Genomic DNA, 23,856 nt, shown 5'->3' with positions numbered 1-23,856 from the left:
CATTTCATTAGAAAATTATGTGTCAATGGTCTTATTCTTGATTAGCAATTTATTGTAACTGGTGCACATTCTCCACAATGGAGATTTCTTCTTAATTTCCGATCTAGCCTTCTTTATAAGAAAAAAATCATTCTTGAGTCTAGTTTTCGACGACGGGGTTCGAAAATTTATTTTCTCTTCCTCTCTCTCTATCCCTCCCTCCCTCTCTCTCTCTCTCTCTAGAGAGAGAGAGAGAGAGAGAAGAAAGAAGGAAAGAAGAAAAGGGGAGAAGAAAAAGAAGAGAGAGAGAGAGAGAGAGAGAGAAAAAAGGCTTCTTCTTCTTTCTCCCTTCTTTCCTTCTCTCTTTCTTTTTATTATACTAAGCGGAATTGTTAGGTTAGTAACTTCTTTAGACAGCTAAAAATTATTTTTAAAAAATGATTATCTAAAATGAGCACACTTTACGTAAAAAAAATGGTGATAGATAATTTTAGCTCCCCGCCTCGGAGTGGTTAGCACATCGCGCTACGATGCCAGAGGTCCCGGGTTCGAATCCTGGCCTGGGCATGGATGTTTGTGAGTGTCCATTCATCAATTTCATCATATCATCACTCATCCCCATCTTTGCAAATTAGCCAAAAGTGGCACAAAAACCGAAGTAAAATTAAGCAAATCAATCAATCAATCGATAGTTTTAACTGCCTTTGATGAAATCACAAATTATAATATAAAGGTAAAAAGAGACTGAAGTTTAATTTTCTAAGACCATTGAGAGAAATGATGAAATCGATAAAGAAAAGACCTAGTGAGCCGAGAGATTTGCCCAACAAAACGCAGCAAACCTATAAACGGAATATTTTCTAGCTTCACTGTAATGTGTATGTGTGTGTGTCAGGAAGGTATCAGAAATGAATGAAAAGAGATGTGATGTGAACTATGAGTGAGTGTTTTGTGCAAGGAGAAGGCAGAAAATCCTTGTCACCAGTCTCCAAATGTAAAACATCTCGGCTATCATTGTTCTAGTTAATTCAAAGTTCAAAGGGGCTACACCTGTTACAGGGTTACAGCTCCACCCTAAATTTGGAGAAAATCAAAATTCTCAAATGAAAGAAGCAAATAAATCGAAAAATGACCCCCCCCCCATTATCGTTTTTGTCTTTGAACAACTTTTCAAAGGATAATTAAGAAATATTTCTCTGCATTTTAGGTAGCGGGTGGAATACACAATGAAATATCTTAATTATCACTTTAATCCTAGTTATCTTTTTAAAAATAAAAAAGAATCTAGAACAATTGCGATGAAGCCAAAATGATGGACAATTGCGATGATTTTTGACGGTGAAGGTAATTTTAAAAATTGAGGACTAAAAGTGGTAAACGTTGTAAGTGCCAAAAGCGAAAGTGTTGGGAAATCGCATCGTTCCGCACATCAGCCCGTAAGAACGTTCACACTAGTGACCTCTTTACACGCCCTTTGAACTACTTAGAGAGCTACCAGCCACTTTTCACGTTTACCACATTATAAAGCATGGAACATTTCATAGTTTAACGTGGAAAACGATGTTTGAATTATTGTGGCACTTACAGCGTTTATCAATTTTAGTCTTCAATTAATGGTAGGGACAATTTCGACGAGCAGGATGACTAACCCACAGGCGCACCTAACCTAACCTAAATGTGGTTGTAATGCAAGAACGTTTACAAGCTACCTTGCCAACAAGAGCACCCACAGGATTTTTTTCTCAGGGGGGGGCAAAGTCACAGATTTTCTATTATTATTAATAATAGTAGTAATAATAATACTATTACTATTGTTATTATTATTATTATTACATTACAATTACTACTACTTATGTTTTCTTTAAATTACATACATTTGTAATTTCCATGTTTTGTATATCTATATACAATTTGCATAACTGTATACTTAACATGAATTCATGTAGGACAAAATCTGTTTTTTATAGTTAGATAATCAGTGTAATATAGACTGTACGTTTAAATGTAACCCTACTTCAAATAATATTAATAATAATAATAATAACAGTTGCTGTAACTTACGGCCTGTAAGTCACAGAAAACAATACTTTTTGTTATAAAATATCTCTACAATTTCACCATTCCAATTACATTAACTGTTTCCAGAAATCTCGGGCTTGGGGGGGGGGGACCACTCGCCAGTCTCAAGCCTGGAGGAAGTGAGAGAGGAATCAGTATTCGAAAATATTAATACTTCGAGCTTGCTTCTGATTGGTTATGCTCCGAAAAATGCTACGAAAATAGGACCGATTCCGTCCTTGAGAAACGCCATTAGATTTTTCACTTTACACGGTAACGTTTTGGTCATGGCATAAATTGTTTGGTTGATTTGGTGTTTTAAGTCCACTTTATGCACAGTAAGGCTACACCATGTATCGAACCCGGGACCCCTTGATTACAAGGCGACGACGTGTCATAGTATAAATATTAAGAAAAATGCAAAGGGAAATGATTTCGTCTAAAGTGGGCCTTGTAGAACTTTAAGTTAACTTTCAACTGAGGAGAATACCGCACGCACTTATTTCTCCAAGGAAGATGACCTGCGTAGGAGTGCATTGACGTTCAATCGCTCCAGATTTCCAAAGTGCTGACTCTCTCCTCAGAGCATTCCTCTACAGCAGGTGATTTACCTCTAGTAAACCCTAGAAGTCGTTACCCATACATCAATTATTGCAAGCAATTGGCTGCTGACTCAGCAGCGGTCTCTTTCTTACCGAATGATCTATGATTGAATAGTGCCATCTCAACATCAAGGTGTAAATGCTATATGTACAGTGGGATTCATGAGTATTGTTGTGCAAATTGTCCATCACCATGTTCGTGCACTTTATTTGACCCAATAAGAGCTTCAAGAATTAATAGAAAACTCAAAACAAACTGTTGACAACTTCTGCACAAGCATACATAAATATCCATCGCTTAAAAACACATAGGATGGCAGAGAAAAATTAATGAAAATAGTCCTGGACAATTTGCACTGTAATACTAATTGATCCGACTATACCTACGGGTTCTTAAAACCTGGTGAACCGTAAGAAACGCTGTAGGTTAACGAGGCTATTGTAAAGGGAAATACGTATGTAAAATAAAGGTAAAGCTCTCCCCTGTGCCTCACAGCGTCCCATGAAGGCACGAGGAGGTACCACAGAAAACTAAACATCACATCTATTGATGCACCAGAAATGCATCGATTGATGCACTAAAGTTTACTTTTCTGCGTGTAGGTGCCACACATTCTCCATGTCGGTCATGACGTGATTAGCACCACGCTCCGGTCGCCATAAACCCCTCCCTTCCGCCAAGTACTAGAACAGCGTTATGCACCTTCTGTGGCAGAAATTTTTTCGAACGAGTCGAATCGTTGTTCCATCGAAGATGAAACCCTGGACCCCTTGATTTGGGGGGCGAAGAAAATTTTGTTTTTGGTGCTTAGCCAATAGTGGGTATCATCGCCCACTGCGAAAGCAACAATAGGTACTAGACTCTATGTAAAGCACGAATGTTGTTTAAGGGCCTCTCTGACGGTGTAGTGATATCGTTGTCGAATTGTAATGAACGAGTACCGGGTTCGATACCCGGTAGAGGCACATAGTGGTTCGGATCCCACTTAAGTTATAGGTCCAGCCCCAATGAGCATTTCTGTGCATAAAGTGAACTTAAAAAACAATCAAGCAAACGAATGTTGCTTGCGGATCAATTTAAGTACTGTCCAAGTTCGGTATTGAAACTACGCAACTAGGACCGAATTTAAATTGAGCGAGAGATTCCGGTCCTGTTACAGAACCCAATAGAACCCATTAGAATTCATGGATTACTGGACCTTTAACAACGCTGCCTGGGTCTGGGAGTACAAGTACGATACCGAGATAAGCGCAAAAACAAGAGACTGCATGCAACACAAAAAGAGAAGATATAAGGTCACACTATTTTTTGGTAACATTCCTTACCAAATCCTTTACACCATGTGGTGTTTAGTATCCGAGAGCAAGCGTGATTATCCTTGATTGCACGCTTCACGCAGAACGCACTTGTATGACATATTGCAGCATGTCACAGGGTGTTACATTCACGAGTCGCAGTTCTACGTTTCTCGATAGTCAAGGGTGTAACGACGCACATCTCATTAATACGACATACCAGGCTAGATTCATAATAGAGAAAGAATACTGGTTCGATCTCAATTAGCATTTGCCAAAACACAAAAGGAAGTGTTGAAAAGTTTACGCGTTTCCATCGACCGGAAACCAAGCACAAGGCAAACGGAATTTTGCACAACGCAAAAAATCGTTCTTATTCAATATTTAATGAGCTGGTATGAACTTGCACGTGCCGACAAAGAGTGTGACGGCCGATGAAGAACAGACAAGCAGTAAAGAGTACAGAAGGTCAACACACAGAATCGATGATCTGCACATGCCATATTGAACAATTCGTACACACGACGGGGTACTCACGTGCGGACTATAATGGGAAAAGTTGGAGACAATGTTCATAATGTATACATGTGACAATATATAATGGCAAACTATCAAATCAATGTAGGCCATTCAATAATGTTGAATGTTGTTATTGATTGATTTGGTTGATTGATTTGGTGTTTTAAGTCCACTTGATGCACAGTAAGGCTAATCGGGACTGGACCTACAGTTTAAAGTGGAATCCGAACCACTTGTGCCTCCACCGGGTATCGAACTCGGGACCGCTTGATTACAAGGCAATGACGCTACCACTGCGCCATGGGGGAGGCCCTGAATGTTGTTATTATTATTGTACTATAATTAAGTTAATATGCACATGGATATATCGGACCACGTGTGCGGTACATTCCAAGATTGATACCAGACATAACGTGCTTGGGAACACAAGGGAAACGGGTTCAACCCTACACTAAGGATCTTAATGCTAAGCCTTGTCTACCAAAGTAAAATGTCCTTGCCCCCTCAGTTTTGACATCCAATCGCCGCTACTGGATGAAACTGATGAACAGACTTTCACAAATAAACTCTCATGTCCATCTCAGGACTCAGATCTGGAACCTTCGGTCGCGAGGTTGTCAGTCTCTCATTAAACTTATTAGACGCATTCAATTAAATTTCAGAGTTTAAACTGAATATAATTATCGTTAAAATAATAATCCTCTTCTTACTTTATTAAAAAAAAAGTTTACATGTACTACAAGATTGCGTTACAGTTGTACATTAAATTAGCGACTTTTAGCGCAGTGCTGTCACCTTGTAATCAAGGAATCTCTGGATTGATCCCCAGCTAAGAGAAGTTACAGAATGGTTCGGATCCCACTTGAAACCGTAGGCACATTGTGTGAGCATAAAGTGGAGTTACAACAAACTTTGAGTTTCTTTTTACTCTGAGACTGGAATTTTTATATCGACACAAGATTGAGACAAGAGAAGTGATTGCACCTCGATACTAGATCGAGAACTGACTAGTTTCCTAATTAACGAAACGAGACGAGAAGAGACTGTGCCAAGTCACCTCCCGATACCAACTCGTGTGAACGGTAATCGTACACTCAGCGTAAAAAAACCGTTATAGTTCACTAACAGAAACACCTTTGGAAGTTGTGTCTCTCCGATGGAGTTTGAGTTAGTGTTTAAGTCCACTTTATTCACAAAAAGGCTAATCGGGACTGGACCTGCAGTTTAAAGGGGAATCCGGGCCACTATGTGCCCCCACGGGCATCGAACCCGGAACCCCTTGATAACAAGGCGACGAAGTTACCACTACGTCATCTGAGAGGCTCCTCGATGGCATACTAGTGACGTCACCTTGAAATCAAGGAGTCCGGGATTTGATACCCAGTTGACGCACATACTGGTTCGGATCCCACTCTAAACTGTAGGTTTAGTCCCGACAAGCCTGTCTGTGCATAGTGTGGACTTACAAGTCAACTTTATTGGAAGTTATATCATGCATGCAAATTGCTTTTCTTGTGTGTAATTTTGTTTGTCTGTCGATAAGGAGGAAGTTCGTTGATGCCACTTTTCATTCGAAGAACTACAAATTTTTGCTTTCATCTTCATTGTTACGGAGAAAGGGAAAAGAGGGGAGCTTACCGACATGGTGGAACGTTCATTGAAACGACGACTTCGGTCGGTTGACATGTCAAACGAAAGGGGGGAAATGAACATCAAGTATTTATTATGAACGAACCAGACTACAAGACTCCTGGAACGAGCACGCGAACTTGTCGGAGTACGTTCCTGGAAGTCTCGGAGCCTCGACCAAACTAAATAGAGTGACGCGAAGCCCGATTCATGGCGGGGGTTCATTCATTAAAACGTCCCTCCCACGCGAGAAAACACGACGACACCGGGACATGAAAAGGCTGGTCAGGTGTTAGTCACCCCGCAGATACATATAGTGACTCTGTAGGCTGCTTTGTTGAATTTCACTCTACCCTTCCTATCTAAGACCATAAATTTAGAACGACCGACTCAAAATTGAATAAATTATACTTTTAGTAATAATTAAGATAATTGTTATTTTGTATTATAATTTGCATTTCATTTGTACATATTTTAGACGATTTTGTATATATATATATATATATATATATATATATACACACACACACACACGTATATATATTTATAAAGTAAGAATTTTGAAGGCAGAAAGTTATGATAATCAAAAATGACGGGAGGAAAGTTTAAAAACAATTAGAGGGAAGTGCTTAGGTTCGATAGGCCTTTAAGTTTGAATGGGGTTGAATTGCTGTTTAAGTCCACTTTATGCACAGATAGGCTAATCGGGACCGGACCTAATTTCATGTAATTTCTTCAAATTTCTTTCAAAGGAAAGAAAATAATCGTGTCAAACATTCTGCACATCCTGACTGAAAAGGTTAAGTATGGTTAAGTATTTGTATTTTTAATTTTACGCCACCTGGTGTAATTTAGGTTATTGCGACGAAAATTATGAGCCATCATTAAATAAATTGATTAAGGGGCACTCACAAAGTACAGCATGCGCCAAAATATACAGTACTGAAATTAAAAGACGAACATTACAATGTTGTCATCTGTGAGTTTATTTATCCTGAAAGAAACACTAACATTTACACTATTAGCGAGTTTAAAAATTTCTTTTCACTACTGAGAACACGAGCGGCTAAAGGTATGCCCCATCGACAAACGCACATGCGCGTTCGAGGTGCGCGAGTTTCAGTACTGTATATTTTGGCGCATACCGTACATTCATTCATGCCCAGGCCGGGATTCGAACCCGGGGACCCATGGCGTCATATCGTGCTGTGCTAACCACTCCGCCACGGAAGCCGGTTCTCATCTTACAACCAATGTTGTAGCCCATTTGTGCATAAAGTGGACTTAAAGAAGTGAAACGCAAAGTATCTTCTTATCTCGAGCCGACCTCCGTGGAGGTGTGGTTAGCACAGCACGATACGACGCCAGGGGTCCCCGGGTTCGAATCCCGGCCTGGGCATGAACGTACTTTGTGAGTGTCCCTTAATCAATTTTATCATATCATCACTCATACTCATGTTCGTGATTAGCAAATATGGCGGAAATGCGAAGTAAAATAAACCAAATCAATCAATATTCTTGTCTCGATTTCACAGAGGTCCGTCTCGTTCTCGATCTTGTCTCGACAAGCCTCGAGTGGCCTAGTCTCGTTCTAGTTTCGGTCACATCCCGATGCCTACTTTACAGGAAACCAGATATTCCGTTGTCGCTCTGCAAACGGCCCAAGAATCGACCGAGCTCAAACGCACTCTAAGAAAACAAACAGGTCATTAGCAGGAATCGATCGCGAAAGGGGGCAAGATCCTAGGGGATCCTCGTAGCATACATTCCCCCTGTAGCTTCCGCCGCGATGCCCCCGAGGAAATGTTAACGCACTCACCGGAGTAGACGCTGCAGTGCATCAAACCGAGAGCCCGCATGGTATGCGCTTACGCTGCACTTTTCGTGCAACCTGTTGCAACACAACCTTGATTTCACTCGGATGATGAAACTGGACGGGAATCGAGCGGTTTGTTAACACAGGAATTCTTAGCTTCTTTTACGAGGTAAGTGATGCCAGGGTCAGTGGCATCCTCAGCCATATATATCCTAGGATCAATTCTATACACACAGAAAACTAAACGCATCATATCGATTGATGCACTAAAGTGTATTTTAGGGCTTCTTCAAAGAATCAGATTCACATTTGATGCATTTGGGTGCATTTTTGTATGTCGTGAAAGAAACGGCAAAGTGCATCATTTGATTCAAGTGACGATTTATTTCAGTCGAGATGCACTTCAATGCATCAATTGATGTTCCTTGATGCACCTTCCTGCATATTTTTGGATGATGCACTTAAACGTTTGGTCTGATCTACAGAGTTTATGTAGCTCAGACGAAACGTTTAAGTGCATCATCGAAAAAGATGCATTCTGGTGCATCAAAATGCATCAAGGTACATCAAAACGCATCAACTGATGTATTTAAGTGCATCTCGAGTGTAATAAATCCTCACTTGAATCAAATGATGAACTTTTGTGTTTCTTTCACGACATACAAAAATGCACCCAAATGCATCAAATGTGAATCTGATTCTTTGAAGAAGCCTTAAAACACACTTTAGTGCATCAATCGATGTATTCTGGTGCATCAATCGATATGATGTATTTACTTCTCTGAGTGTAACTTATTTTCTGTAATGGAAATTCTGTCGATCAACAACAGCGAAAACCAAATATAGGGAGATCCCACGAACGATGTCGAATCCCTGGATCGATATTTTTACAGCAACTGTACTGCTGTACAAACAATGTTTTGCACGATTCTCTAGGCCGTATTCCTGCTATAATCCTAATGGCTCGCTTTTGTTTTCTAAATGAAAGTTTAGAAGCATTTAGAAAACAAAAGCCATTAGGATTATAGCAGGAATAAATCCTAAGGAATCGTGCAAAACATTGTTTAAGAAATACAAAATATTAACATTCCCTTCACTGTATACAATGTATATATAAAATGGCATTATATGTGAGAAAACAATATTACGCCACGAAGCTCAATAGAACATACGTACATACAACACCCGAAATAAACAGCTTCTAAAGCCACACTTCACCAGGCTAGCATTACTTCAAGGAGGATCCTAATAGATGGCAATTAAAATGTTCAATAACCTACCAAATGATATAACAGCAGACACGGTTCAAAAACAAATCGAAAAAAACTATTATTAAAAAGGAATATTATAGCGTGTACTTAAATTGTAAATTATAGACATTTTGTAACAACATTTTTGTCTCTACTAAACCCTCCAAATACCAATGTATATGGTTTATATGGAGTAACAAAATTCAAATTCAAAGTTTCAACTGTAGTGGTCTAGTGGAATGAGATATTTGCAGTTTGACATCATATAATGTATCCTGAATATAATGAAAAGCTAGTTAGTTTATGTAGCATAATTGTTGTTCACATGACAAAAGCATGAATCTGTTATTTCAAATGTCAGAAATGTAGTATTTACTAAACCGAAGAGATAAAGTTATGTAAAGTTGTGTACACATCTAGAATTTTGTAAAGTGGGGTTCAAAAGTGAGGCTCTAATGACGCCAGGGGAGGGGATGAACTTTTCTCTACTCAACCTGTTTACCCCCTTTGCCGCTCCTCAGCAAATAAAAATAGTTAAATAAATGGCGTTTCAGGCCAGACAAGAATTTTTTACTTGCTATTTACTGGTACTCTCTAAATGTTAGTGACAATGGTTCTACAATATTATACATCAGGCACGTAGCCAGGGGGAGAGCTAAGGGGTCTGAAGCCTCCCCTCAAAATCCTACAAATATCTAATTTAAATAGTGTATAGTGGTAATTAATTTTACTTCCTTAGCAGGATTAAACATTAGATCGAAAAACGTTTAGTGCATAATAGAGGAACAAGGTTATACTTTTATATTCTACAATTTAACCCAAAGAATAAATGGATCCACAGCTTTCAAAATGTATAATTTTTATAGAGATCACAAAATATAAACTTCATGAGTAAAATTTGGCCCTAACTTTTAAAGCCCTTTTTTTAACGGAATGTGTAAAAGTTATAAATAACAAAACCAATAACTACGAATTTCAGTATACTAACTGTACAAAATGTAAGAAAAATAATGGACAACACTTGTGTTGTATATTCACTCATGCGGTGGATCGAGTAGTGTCTCTCCATTTACATAATACTAATAATAACAACAATAAATTTTGATTAAAATTGTTTTATTTTTAGCAACTTATAATAGTTATTATTGTAATATGACAATTAGTACCGTGGTAATAATTATTATTATCATTATTATTTCTACTAATCAAGTCTTATTAGTGGCCTGCTCCCCTCTATAAATATTTCTGGCGACGCCTATGCTGATAAGGGATGAGCCCCCCCCCCCAAGAAATAATATCCTGGCTGCGGACCTGTCATGCATATTCAAAATCACGTAAGTCGTTCCAATGTAGAATTGAAGCAAGTATGGTCACATCTCCTAAAAAATTAAAAATAGTATAAATGGAGCGAAATTAGTACAGAATGGTATCGGCACCATTCGTGGTTGAAATCTAGATGGACCGAAAGTCAAGCAGGAATCTTCTAACCTTTATACGCAACTGATTTAGAGTTTCTGTTTTAAGTCCACTTGATGCACGGATAGGATAACCGGGACTGGACCTACAGTTTAAAGTGTGATCCGAATCATTATGTGCCTCCGCCGGGTATCGAACCCGGAACCCCCCTGAATACCAGGCGACGGCGTTACCACTACACCATTGAGGAGGCCTTATACGCAACTGTACCAGTGTCTTTATCGTATCATGTTACCGCCATGAGCAGACGAACAAATATAGATAAGTGACGTGAAGATAAAGAACATGCTATTAGTTTTTTTTCTTTTTAACGAATATTGAGCTGCGTTATCTTGTATTCGCAATGAAGGAAAATAGCCCTTCCGGGATTGTCTAATCCTATGCACATGACTCACCTCTATGACTTAGCATATGCTGGAAAAAGGCAGTTCGAAAATAATTATATTGAAACTACATAAACTGCGAACAAAGGCGACGCGAAATTTCACATTATTTTATCAGAATGATATTTTATATTTTTTGTAGTCATTTAACATCGAATGTATGTGCAGTTCATTAATTGTGACAGTGTATTCAATCTCAGGGCCTGAGTTAACAAAATTCTGACGTGAGTTGAAACTGAACGACCACAAGAGTCATAACCTGCCAACAGAGCAAACATGAACGTTCGCAAGGGGAAAGGGGGGACACTGCCTCTCTGGAAAATGAAAGTCAACCAAAAATTACATATTGCGCACATATAATTTAATTTCAGTCACAGTAATTATGTTAATTATAGCAAGGGCGTTGCAGGAACATGGTAACTTCAAACTGAAGCAATAGTTTTTGAGGCAATAATACTACATGTATTATGGGGGGAAATGTGCCTCATTTGCCACCTGCATCCGTCAAGGAAAAAATACCCTGCTTGCCCCTCCCTGGGGAAAAAAACATGCGGATGTCCATGAGTGTAAACACTGTATAGCTGAATCTGCTACTACATAACCAATGTTTAATTTTCTTATTTTCCCTCCCCTTTCTTCCACTTTAGGCTCCTCACGACGATGAGGATGAATGATGATTTGATGAAAATGACGAAGGGACACTCGCAAAGAACACTCATGTCTATCCCAGGACTCGAACCCGGAATCTTCGCTGGCGGGATCGAAAACTGACAACTTAACGCGCTCGTTCATCACCCAGCCGACTATGTGTTAGGCATGTCTTTATCTTTATGGCATAAACAGAAACACACAGACCAAGAATGGAACTTCATTGTAAATATACGTGTATTATGTCATAACAAATGAGGTTTTAAATTTATAACACATAAAGACGTACACAAATAAAGTTCATAATAGTCGATACGCACAGACTATTGCACTTGGCCATAGCTACCAGTTCACCATGCATAATAATTATTGCATTTGAAATGTCACGTTATGATACATAACACTATGTGTTGACATTAATATTATTGTTATTATTATTATGAAGAGTCATTCTGTGATGTTAAGGATAAATTTACGAATATATTACTGCACAATATGATTTGTTTTTGATTTAATATGCAATACTATTCAAGTCAGTGTTATATTACAGTAATATTTCACTGATATTTTCAGTAGTGCTTTAGTAGCAGTTTCATGCTAAATATCGGTGTTTCAACAAATTGAAACCCTTAGTGTTCAGTAGCGTGCCCAGGATTCTCGAAACGTGGGTTAGGTATACATGTTTTTTAGAAGTGATCTCTCATTTTCCCTTCCTTTCCTATCTTTGGTGGTCTTTCTTTAGGAATGCCGATCCAAAAGGGGGAGTTATGACCCCCATCAACAAACACCCCCTTGGGCACGCCACTGTCAGTTAACAGCCCTGGCTGTAAACTCAAAGTCGAAAATTCACCATGTACATATGGCAGATTGACTTTATAAGCACTGGCTATATTTAATTCCAGAGGAGGCTCGTGTCCAAACGTACTACGATGCGTGGATAGCCACAAGGTGCTACACCTGACGGTTTTCAGAAAAGCCAATGAACCCATCCGAGGGGAAAAAAAATTGGGGAGAAGACCGTTCCCTGCACGGAAGGGATAGAGGGTTCGGGGCGAACACAAATGCTCGACCCCCGAGGCTCTTAGCGGTCAATAAAAGGGGAGCTTCGACTTCAAAAACGTCTCGAGTTGATCCTCCAACTCGAGCACCCATTGGTTTTCAAGAAAACTTTCACGCGTTGCGGGTTAATTGCATTTCAATAACATTTTTTCTTCCCTCAGAGTGACTGCGGAAACGTTGGCGAAAGGGGGGGGGGGGGGGGGGCTCGGTGCAATAACCTTTCAGGAAAATTTCTAAGAGGGACAAAAATGTTCTTGAAAAGGTCGGTCTCGTTTGTCTGAATATGTTGAACAACAGACAGGGTTGTATTCAGTTTAACTGAATTACAAGACATTGTGGAATTAGCCGGGGAAAAATGCATGTAGAACATCCTCGCAGGCAAGCTAAACGAAACCAAGTATTCATTGGCATCAGTGACGGCTCTAGAGAAACTTATTGGGTAGACACGTAGAGGGCTAAAGTGGAATTTATTTATATAGTTTTCTTATTCGTTGTGGAAGGGGCTCCTGCCCCCACTTTGGTGCTGTCACTTAGTTGTATGTCTAGCAATGTTATAACCCCCGTACCTTTTGATCCAACTTTAATTTCTGAAAAATAAAATACGTTGAAAGAAGGTAAAAAAAAGCGGTAACCCCATCCTAGGATCACATCCCCCTTTCGAAACGCAAGGTTACGCCACTGAATACCTAAACTAGATTGCATACTTCCTAATAATGACGAAAACGAAGAAAGAATTCACCCCCCCAAAAAAAATTAAACTTGTAATACTCGGTTTGAAATGGTTTTTGTTATTTAGCGTCGCTTTTCTTCCACTTTTAGGCTAGTCTTTCTCGGCGATGAGGATTAGTGATGGCATGACTAAATTGATATAGGGACATTCACAAAGAACACCTATGCCCAGCGCGGGATTCGAACCCGGAAGCCCAGGCATCGTAGCGCGCTGAACTAACCACTCCACCACGGTGATCGGCTATAATATTCCGAAAGCGTCAAAACGTGATTGGCATGCTAAAAGGAAACCGACTTTCTTGAAACAAATGTACAAATGCTTAGACATCGTATCTGGTGTGATCATGAACATCATATTTCTGACGCATACGAGATTTTAAACTGATACACGACTGCATTGCGGTAAGCCATTCCACACTCACAGATGTTTTATCAACGAAATGATGGTAGCAAAATCACAATACGAAAAATCGTTTAAAAAATATCTACAAAAGGACCAAGTGATAAATTCAATACAGAGAAAATGTACTTTCTTTAAGTACTGAAATTATCCCCTGTGTAAAATGTGAAAAGTGGATACAATGTTAGATGCTTATCTTACATAATTGTTTATTGTCGTTACTTAAGGGGCACTTAAGGTGCTCAAAATATATGAATATTATACAAGAAGGATAGCATATTTAACACATTGTGTAACTTTCATTGTGTAACTTTCATATGCCCATAACTTCCTTATCATTAAAGTTTTCATAAATCTGACTTCACCACTGAATTCCTGGTGAAATTCTAGCCCAAAACCATACCCCACATGCCCCCTTCCCATTTAAAGAAATGAAGTTGGATCCAAGATGGCGGTCACCAAGATGGCGGACGTTGTCATGACATGCACCAAAAAGTTTCCCCCTAGGCCTAACATATTACTACCATGACCAATTGCTACAATCTACACTCCCTTTCATTTTATAATGGATGGTCAGGGACTTTTGATTCACCCTGTACATAGTCAGAATCGACAGGCGGGGGAAATTAAGTTCACGTACAGTCACCGGCAATAAAAATGGGATACCTAGATCCTGAAATTCTCGCTTCCCTTCAAGAGTTATGTGTGTTGCCTCTCTACGGCTATGGTAGAAGCTGCCATTGAAAATTTGCTAGAGTTAGGCAACACACATAACGCGTTGCAGGGAAGCGAGTATTTCAGGATATATAGGTGTCCCGTTTTTATTGCCGGTGACTGTACATTGTATTATATCTTTACATATTTTATATTTATGTATTTCCATAGCTTGTGTGAGATTCATTATCGAATCGGGAATATAGTGCACTGCAAGTGGGCATTTGTCTACAGCGTCATAAACTGAACGACAGACGGACAGGTTGCAAGACTGCACTTTCATTCTTCGAGAATAAAAGTGTTTCTTTGAAGGTAGAAAAAATGTTTATGACCTCACACATCCTTCTCTCGTCCATAATGTCAGTTTCACTCTCTTTTTTTTCACGCAGGAGAGAGAGAAAGAGATGGAGGGGGGAGAGATTCTCTCGGAATTAAATAACTGGGGCATTCACCTCTAGCGTGAGAATATCTTTAAAACGAGGAACAAGTTTCTTTACGCTCACATACGTACAAAGCGGGGAGAGGGGAGGGGGAAGGCACGGAAGGGGATTGCGGGGAAGGCATTGGACCACTTTCTTCGGAAACAAAAATGCATCTGCAACAATCGTTCATCGGGGCAGAGACGGCGAATAGGAAAAGGCAGAGGAATAATATATTTCTTTCAAGAATACCGTGATTCTACTTTTTTCCCTTCCCCTTTCTATCATTTGTTTCTTTTTTTTTTCTTTTCGTTATTCGTGTGCATCGAGAACAATTGAAAAATCATGGGAAACCGAGTGGCCTGGTTAGCCCAACTCTCACTCTTCCATCAGCACTTTCCGAACTGCCCCCCTCCCCATCTTTCCCTCCCCTCAAATTCTGCGCCCTTCATTTCCCAGGTTCCGCTTTCTCTTTTGTGGCGGATGAGGCATTGACCCTGCTCCCGCGCGGAGGAAGCTGGAGAAAGGGTCAGTGAATTTTCCAAATTGTGTAACGATGTATATAACCGGGCTGCAAGGGCCACGGTGCATACAGCCCTAGATTTTTCTCCGAAAGCGAAAACTGTTTAGAATAATTGAGCACAGCAAACGGCAAAAGTGCTTCTAACGAAAGCAATCTGGAATGATGCTGTGGTGCTAAGACACAGACACGTATCTAGAAATACATTTGGGTGGGTGGGGGGTCGAACCAAGTGTCTCAACAACAACAAACAATAATTACATTAAATTAAAATCATATTAACTAAATATATAAATTAATTCATATTGTATTGTTATTATTATACGAATAGGTAAAAAGCTGGTAAAATTATAACAGCACGTAGCTTACGTGTACGCCAAAATGTGTATAAATACAACTGCCCTGGCAAGCAGGATTTAATTTAAGGAAAAAAACATTTCATATATTTATTAGTTGGCAAAGTTATTACATTATATGAAAGGGTGGACATTTCCTTAAATGTGGAAGAGAATATCTGACAAAATGTCCTCCACGACGCATTTGAAACTCGAATTACTTCAACAAAATTCTGAATAACTTTCTCGCATAACTGTGGCTCAATGTCGTCGATAGCTCATTGAATTTCTGCTTTGAATTCAGGAAATCTTTGTTATCTTCGCAGCATAAACTTTGGACCTAATGAATCCCCAGAGGAGAAAAATTGCACAGTGAGAGGTCGCACAGTTTGTTTCATTTGGGGCGCTTCTATCGAGAATGCCAGGTAATTTGCCCAGAGTTTCCTTACTTGTAACGAATTTTAACGATCGTCACTCGCTCCTTCGTCATGTAGCGCTCCATAATGACTAACCGCAATGTTTTTTCCTACAATATGTGACCTCTCAGAAAGCTGCCAACCCTGCGAGGAAAAAAGGGCGCACAATTAAAAACCTGCGTTACGTTTGGGGCACCCATTAGATAATGAACTGAATATTTATTGAATAACAAAACAAAGGAGTCAGATCAAATTGAGTGGAAAGTTGCTTGATATATTATGGTTATTATCATAATGTAGTAGCGCGCATAAATCTTTGGAACCGTTCCTCAAAGCCGTATGATCCCAAGTTCTTGCCTTCCAATAAGTTCTGAAGAAATAAATAACCATCGATTATATAACAAAGTGCTAAACCAGTATATTTGGATTATTTAATTTTAGTGCTTGGTAAGTCTTCCTAAATACGTGCTTGCTAAGACACGATTCTCGATCGTGGTTTTGAAAGATGAATAAATGTTCATCTTGCTGTGATTTTCGTAAATATGAAGAAAAACTCTACTATTCTCCATCTACTGAAAGAACCAGGGTGCGAGACCCTGGGGGGAGGGAGGTTACCCCACCAACAATCTTGGTCTCAAAAATCCCCCACCCAAAATTTCCAGGAGGGAGAGTTTTTGTTATTATAACAAAAGATAAGCAATACGTTTTGACATCAAATATACTTTACTAAGGATAATATTGAAAACGCTATCTCTTTCAACAGATCAATAAGAGATATACACCAATAGCACTGTATATGCACAATAAAAGTAAAACCAGAATGCAAGACAAATATAAGCATGAAATCGAATTATTTTATATTAATAGAAATAAAAACAATTTCATTTCAACATAATAAAACTATTTCAACTATTTTTTAATGTATTGATATATTTAACCAGTTAGTAAAAGAATTTATTTTATTTCGGAGGGGGCTCATCCCTTATCAGCACGGGCGACGCCAGAAAAAAATTAGAGGGGTCAGGCCATAGATAAAACTTGATTAGTATAAATAATAATGACAATAAGAATTATTGTTATTTTACAATTATAATTTATATTTCTATTATAAGTTATTAAAAATATATCAATTTCAATCCAAATTTATTTATGGAGAGACTTTCCTACTAGATCCACCGTATCAGGGAATATCTAACACAATTGTTGTCCATTATTTTTCTCATATTTTGTACAGTTAGTGTACTGAAAATCATAGTTATTGTATTTTGTTTTTAACTTGTACACAATCCTTTAAAATAAGGCTTTAACAGTTAGTGGTAAATTTTACTCATAAAGTTTATATTCTGTGACCTCTCAGAAAGAAAACTATAAATTTTGAGAGCTGTGGATCCATTTATTCTTTGGATTAAATGGTAGAATATACAAATATAACCTGGTTCCTCTATTATACACTAAACTTTTATCGATGTAATGAAGTTTTTACTGTGGTTATAACTTTTATTTTTGTTATTAACAATAAAAATAACATTTAAATTAGATATGTGTAGGATTTCGGGGGGCGGGTTCAGCCCCCTTAGCCCCCCCCCCCTGGACGTTCCTGCGTATCTGATATACAAGTAACGAAATAAGTCCTTTCTATGTCAAGTGTCGTCTCGATACCATTTCTGTCTCATTGGCCTGGCCACAATTCTAAGAATCAGTAAAATAATTCAATAATTACTCAAACTGGACCCTGCTATAATACCTACACCCTTGCACTATCGATGTTGCTTTTTTTTTTATTCGTTCTCTTCAACCAGCAACTACAATTTCAGACGCATAGAAATGAAACAAATCAATTCACTACGGTTGTGTTCAAACCAGAATGGATCAGAATGTAATGCCGAGTTTCAATTGCAAATTTATGTATCAAGCTTAATCAGACGCAGTGACTTATGATAATCGGTGTCAATGACAAATACTACGTGGAGAGACGATGTACCATGTGGTAGGATATTCAAGTACAAAGATTCACATTAGCTTCTGGAAGTTATTTTCGTGGACAATGTTCAAATACCCTTTCAAGTATCATATGAGTATGTAGGAATTAAAAAATTGTCGTTAGTCATTGCCTGTATTCTTACTTGGTTTCAAAAGGGAATGTAACATTTTATTTTTCACTATATTCAATCTTCCAGGTTGCTCATAGAACACAGTAAGTCTATGCACAGAAAGGCTAATCGAGACTGGACCTACAGTTTAAAGTGGAATCCGAACGCCCATGTACCTCCACCGGGTGCGTGTTTTTTTGTTTTATATAAAAAGTTGAATTTATTGTTGACAATAATTAATTGAAGTTAATAAGTACTTCTAGCAATTTTAACGTGTTCTTTAACATTAACACTTCAAGTATTTTAAAAATAAGTCTATTATTTTACGCCGATAAAAACGTAAATATATAACATGCTTATGTGTTTTTATTGGAGGAAGGTATAAATAGGTGGAAGAAGGGGGCATGGTGAAAAGTAGGAGAAGGGCAATAAATCCACCTCACCAGAGTGAAAATTGTAACTTGAGTCGCCCCTGCACGAAGGGGCGTCAAATTAATCAGCTCCTATATGCCGTATGATTTCGCATCCAAAACCTGCAGCTTTTAAATCGTTTGTTCATTGCTTCAAGTTGGAATCGAACTGGGAAGCTTTAGATTATATGGCAACTGCAACTTCATTTCAAAAGTGGTTCTGCCCACATCCACACAACATTATGAAGCTATCTGTATCAGACATACAAGTTTAGACAAGGCAAAACAATTCCCACAGAGAGTCGAAGCAGGACAGGCTTATTACGAGGCAACAGGGGCAAGCAGTCAGCCACTAGCAAAAGTGTGTGCTCAGTAACTGCTCGCTTTTGCCCACTAAGAGATAAAAAGAAGAGTAAAATGCTTGCGTCGTAAGGTTAAGTTATTGCGCAACGAATGCCAAGTATTGAGTTTAAGGTAAAGGCAGAGCCTATTACGAAAACAAATGCTCGGAGGGCGGGCCTAGGCCATTATGATAGGCGTTCCACGAGAGAATGTAAGAGGCCGAAAGCGGCTGTGGAATGCGAATGGAAAGATGACCCGAGGAACATACATGAGCATACGCGCAACTCCTTTCCTTTCTATCTATGTCCTTCCCTCTCTCTCGAATCTTGCTACTTCCCAAAGTTCCGTGCGCCGAACGTAGCCGACAGAACCCGAAGCACGGTCAATGAACTTCGCTCGCTGCCTCAGTCCTGTGTTTACAATCTGAGCAGGTCTGACATGGAGCTTCGTACGTGGACTTGAAGCCTAACGAACAAGAATAAACGTTGCGTAGCATTTTTCCTGATATGTCCAGTCTTTAATATGCATATATATTATATTTTAAATATAGTCTTGTAAAAAACAGACGCAGATAAAGAAAATTGTCGTGTATTTAAACAAATGGCGATTGCACGTTAACACTAGGGACATCTACAGGACTGGCCTGAAGCGAAACCAGCCACTTGAAGCTTTCGATTCCAAAATCCAGCATGACCTGAGCATTCTCGTAACCCCAACGAGCACGGAGAAAGTACAACGACCTATCTCACTCCTCTTGGCCTAGACAACACACGAGCGGTGAAAGCGCAGCGGTAGAATCATTAATTACGTACAATGATGTAGGAAGTGTGAAAGTCAGGAAATTTTAAAATTTCGTCTTTTTTCCCTTTTCACACATCGAATCATCGTAATGAACCCATTGCACATCAACCTTAGATTACACTAGCAACATTTAGTTAGATGTAGAACTATCGAACCAGTGGCGTGCCCAGGATTTTCAAAAGGGGGGGTTACGTATATTTATTAGTAGTCAGCTCTCATTTTCCATTGTTACTTGCCTTTGATGTTCCTTTTTAAAGAATACTGGGTCAAAAGAAGGGGTTATAACCCCCACCACTCCCCCCATCTTGGGCAAGCCAAGAAGCTAACCCTCCATTCTCCTGACCTCACGGTGCTTGCTGGAAATTAGATATACCTATCAAAATGTCAATGTATCGAAAATGGATATTTCGATAATTTATTAATTCAGCATTACTTGATATCCCAAGAAATAACTTTTCCTAATGAAAATTAATAACTAATGCTCATGGAGTAGTATTCATATATGTAATCTTCACGCTTAATATCAAGAATGATATGCTATGTAGCCAGTGGCGTGCTCAGGGGGAGTAGTTGGGATTATACCCCTTTCATTCAGATTTTCTAAAAAAAAAAAAAAAAAGGTCAGGTACACAAGTACACAAAAGATGGCAAAATAAAAGAAGTTGCAAACACCCTTTATGGTCATATATCCCCCTCACGAAATTTCTGGACACGGCACTACATGAAAATGTGAAATTTGATGCAGTTTATGTAAATAATAAAATATAAGAATGTTTGAAAATAACCTGGCTATCTAGAAACAAGAGAATTAAATGGTGGCATAATGGTGAACTCAATCCACTATTTTCTTTTGTTAGGAGGAGATTGAATTCAGAAATCTTAAATGTATACCTTATTTCAGAGTGGGCAAAAACTTCCCAAATGCATTGGGAAGGTAATAGGTCTTTGGGTGTAAGACAAAGATGGCCAATCAATTGAGCTTAAGAGAAATGGGTATGGGTAATGCGAATTGTATTTTATAGTGGCTCAGAACGCGAAAAGATGTCAGCCTTGCTTTGTTTGAGCAATAAACCATCGGGTGTTATTTTTGTTTATTATTCAAGAATAAATTAAAAGGACAAAATTGTTTTTAAAAAACCATGTGTATTTTGCGTTAAAGTTTCGTTAACACTGTGAACTGTTAAGGAGCAATTTTTATATTGTGAATCTATATCAGGTAGGGTGTATAGATTTATGATCTCGTATTTAGACAGGGGAAATAATATTTCAAGAATGTTCTAGAAGAAACTATGATTCGCTAAGATAAATAAAGATGTACATTATTATTCTTTAACCCATTCTCCCATTGCTTATCGATTTAGCGTTCTACTTAGAGTTTATAATACCCTATTAACAGTGGCATGCCCAAAGAGGGGGTTGATGGGGATCATAACCCTCTTTTGTCCATATATTCCTAAAAAATGAACGGCAAGGGCAGAATATGGACTCACTACTAAAAAGTATACGCATCCTCATTTCGGAACTCCTGGGCACGCCACTGCCCATTAATAATTAAAGGAAATTGCCAATAAAGAATCATAAAACATATTCAAGGCCGTTGCCAGAATTCATCTTATGGCACTAAGGTCGTCAAATGATTGAGGGCAACACGTGGATTTAAAATTATATGTTTGAAAGCGTAATTCATGTGGTTTAGGGCAGAGGATTTAAAGCTCAATTAATGTAATTTTGAAGTTTTCTCTTTTAAAATTTAACAAAGTTTAGCACATACTACAATTTAATATTAATTGCAAGTTCAAAAGCCAGAAGTTTAGCAATTTCATGTGACGATAGGCTAATATGGAATGGTGGTCCTAAAGTTAAAAGTGAGGTCTGAACTATTGTGCATTGGGATCGTAACCGGGAGTTTGAATATAAGGCGACTGCGTTACCACTACGTTATCCTAACTTCAAATTCATAATAAAAGAGGGGAAGAAAGTCTCTTTCTTCGGGGGAGAGGAAATCTACCCCCAAAACAACCTCCCCACTCCGGTTGCAGATGTAGTAACATGTAACATTAATATGACGAATAAATTACAACACTTCCTATTCTATTTTATCCATTTTTTTTCTAGTGCTATGGTAAATAATTCACAACTCTGCCTGCACTTAATGCCTCAATTTTAGCCCATCACAAAACTTAGATTCTATTTATTAATAGATCGTGGTGGTTCTGGTCGATAACCTCTCCTAGTGTCAAGAACACATATCCCTTCAAATTCTGACAATAAGCCAAGACTAGACATTATTAACATTTTCCTACTAAGTTTTAATCATACGCAAGTTCATAAATTATTATCAGCAAGCATCAGGTTAATAGGCCCTAGAAAGAGAAATATTGATTTAATTCCATATAAAACTACCACACCAGGTCGGAATTACGTCTTGCACTGTTTGGGTTGAAGACGAAAGTTATCTTCAAGCCTGGACTGACACACGTGAGGGAAGATTCACCAACCTTATAAGAGAGACGACACACAACGATCCTCAACTGTTTTCACCTTTTCACTTTCAGAACAGAATTGTGTGATAGCAAAAAAATATATATCTACTGCATGTACAAAATCCTCACAAAACCACTTCCATGTGCACTTAAACTAAAGCTAGGCGACAGAAATCAATCGCTTTTCTCAAACGTTGATGTTTCGAAAGGTCATTGACACTCCGGTACTCACCCAACTTCTTCCCAACCGCTGGCCGATACACGTTCCTTCGAGTCGCTAACAAAATCCACGTTTTTTGATCCGAAAGGACAGTTCCACTGACACCACTACCAAAGTTTAGATCCTCACCCCACACTAACCACTAGCGAGCGCAACACGTTCGTCCATCACAAAATATTCCATATCGCGATGTCACGACGATCGAGTAAAAAAAATGAAACACGAAACACTATTCAAAACTCCAAAGACATGCCCGCTCGGAACTTCGCTGCGATCCCGAGTACGTGAATCTCGGAACCACGACATTCAAGCTGGAAACGTAGCAACCGACGGTGACGTCACAGTGACGTGTGGCTTGAGAAGCAGCCGGCAGAAGTTCACGGTTCGGAGTGCTATTTGGGCTTTTTCCGCGAGTTTTGGGCCGATTTTCGTCTCGTTTTCGGCACACGGGCAAAGATCGGTTCAATATGCAGCAACTTTGAGTGCGGTTCAGGGGCGGACGGTGCGAAAATCGAGAGGAATCCCACGAAAACTGAGCGAACGTCGAACTCTCGGAGGCGGGACTATCATTCCGTGACGTCACGTTGCTGTGACATTTCAGTCATTCACCTCTGTTGGGGGAGGAAGAGGGGCTGAGGTTGTGTAGTGGTGGGGCAGGAGTGTTAGTAACCCGCGCACCAACACTCTCAGCTGTTTTCGGGACCGACGATCGATGTGCGGAGAGCAATGACTGATTTTTGTGCGTATTATCACATTCTTGAAAGTTTTACACATTGTGACGAGCAGCGTTTACGCAGAATGCGAATTCCAATTCACGCAAGCGTGGGCGAAGGCGTGTTCCTGGTCATATTTATTCATATTTCTATTTTAGGGAGGGGGAGGGACATGTAACGAAACCGTTCAGTCAAAACCAACGTGTGATGTAAGAACATGCACACCGGCAGCAGGCCAGAATGGAACAGTGGGATATTTAAATCGCTGTATTTATTCCCCAATTGAGAACAGACCTCGAAGCCTCAGAGAACATTAACCCTGTTACGCTGATTCATTCTTCTTTGCTATCGTTCGTGTCATCGCTTTCTTTATTATATCTAATGTTAGTTGGGATTAGTTAATACAATAGGATAAAAGGTTAATGATAGTGACCTTTGTGCACACAAGATAATCGGGACGCCACCCGCATTTCCGGGTTTGACCCGAAGTCGGCAATAGCTCCAGAAGGGAATCGAATTCACTACACTTTGATTACATCGTGTAAACGC

The 23,856-nt window shown here is 39.1% G+C and overlaps 1 protein-coding gene across 6 annotated transcripts in view; it reads right to left on the bottom strand.

Annotated features, from left to right (window-relative positions):
• Eip74EF (Ecdysone-induced protein E74) overlaps positions 1 to 22,887 on the bottom strand; it is a 776,515-nt gene extending 753,628 nt beyond the window's left edge. For all 6 annotated transcript variants that reach the window (XM_083119484.1, XM_083119487.1, XM_083119488.1 and 3 more), the window contains exon 1: positions 22,607 to 22,887. The gene's annotated coding sequence lies outside the window, so the exon portion shown is untranslated. The remainder of the gene's footprint in view (positions 1 to 22,606) is intronic.
• Positions 22,888 to 23,856: the final 969 nt, after the last annotated feature.

The sequence above is a fragment of the Lepisma saccharinum genome, chromosome 3 (assembly GCF_977018435.1).
Source record: "Lepisma saccharinum chromosome 3, izLepSacc3.1, whole genome shotgun sequence".
In the NCBI taxonomy this organism is placed as follows: domain Eukaryota; kingdom Metazoa; phylum Arthropoda; class Insecta; order Zygentoma; family Lepismatidae; genus Lepisma; species Lepisma saccharinum.
This window is presented reverse-complemented; position numbering and strand designations above follow the sequence as displayed.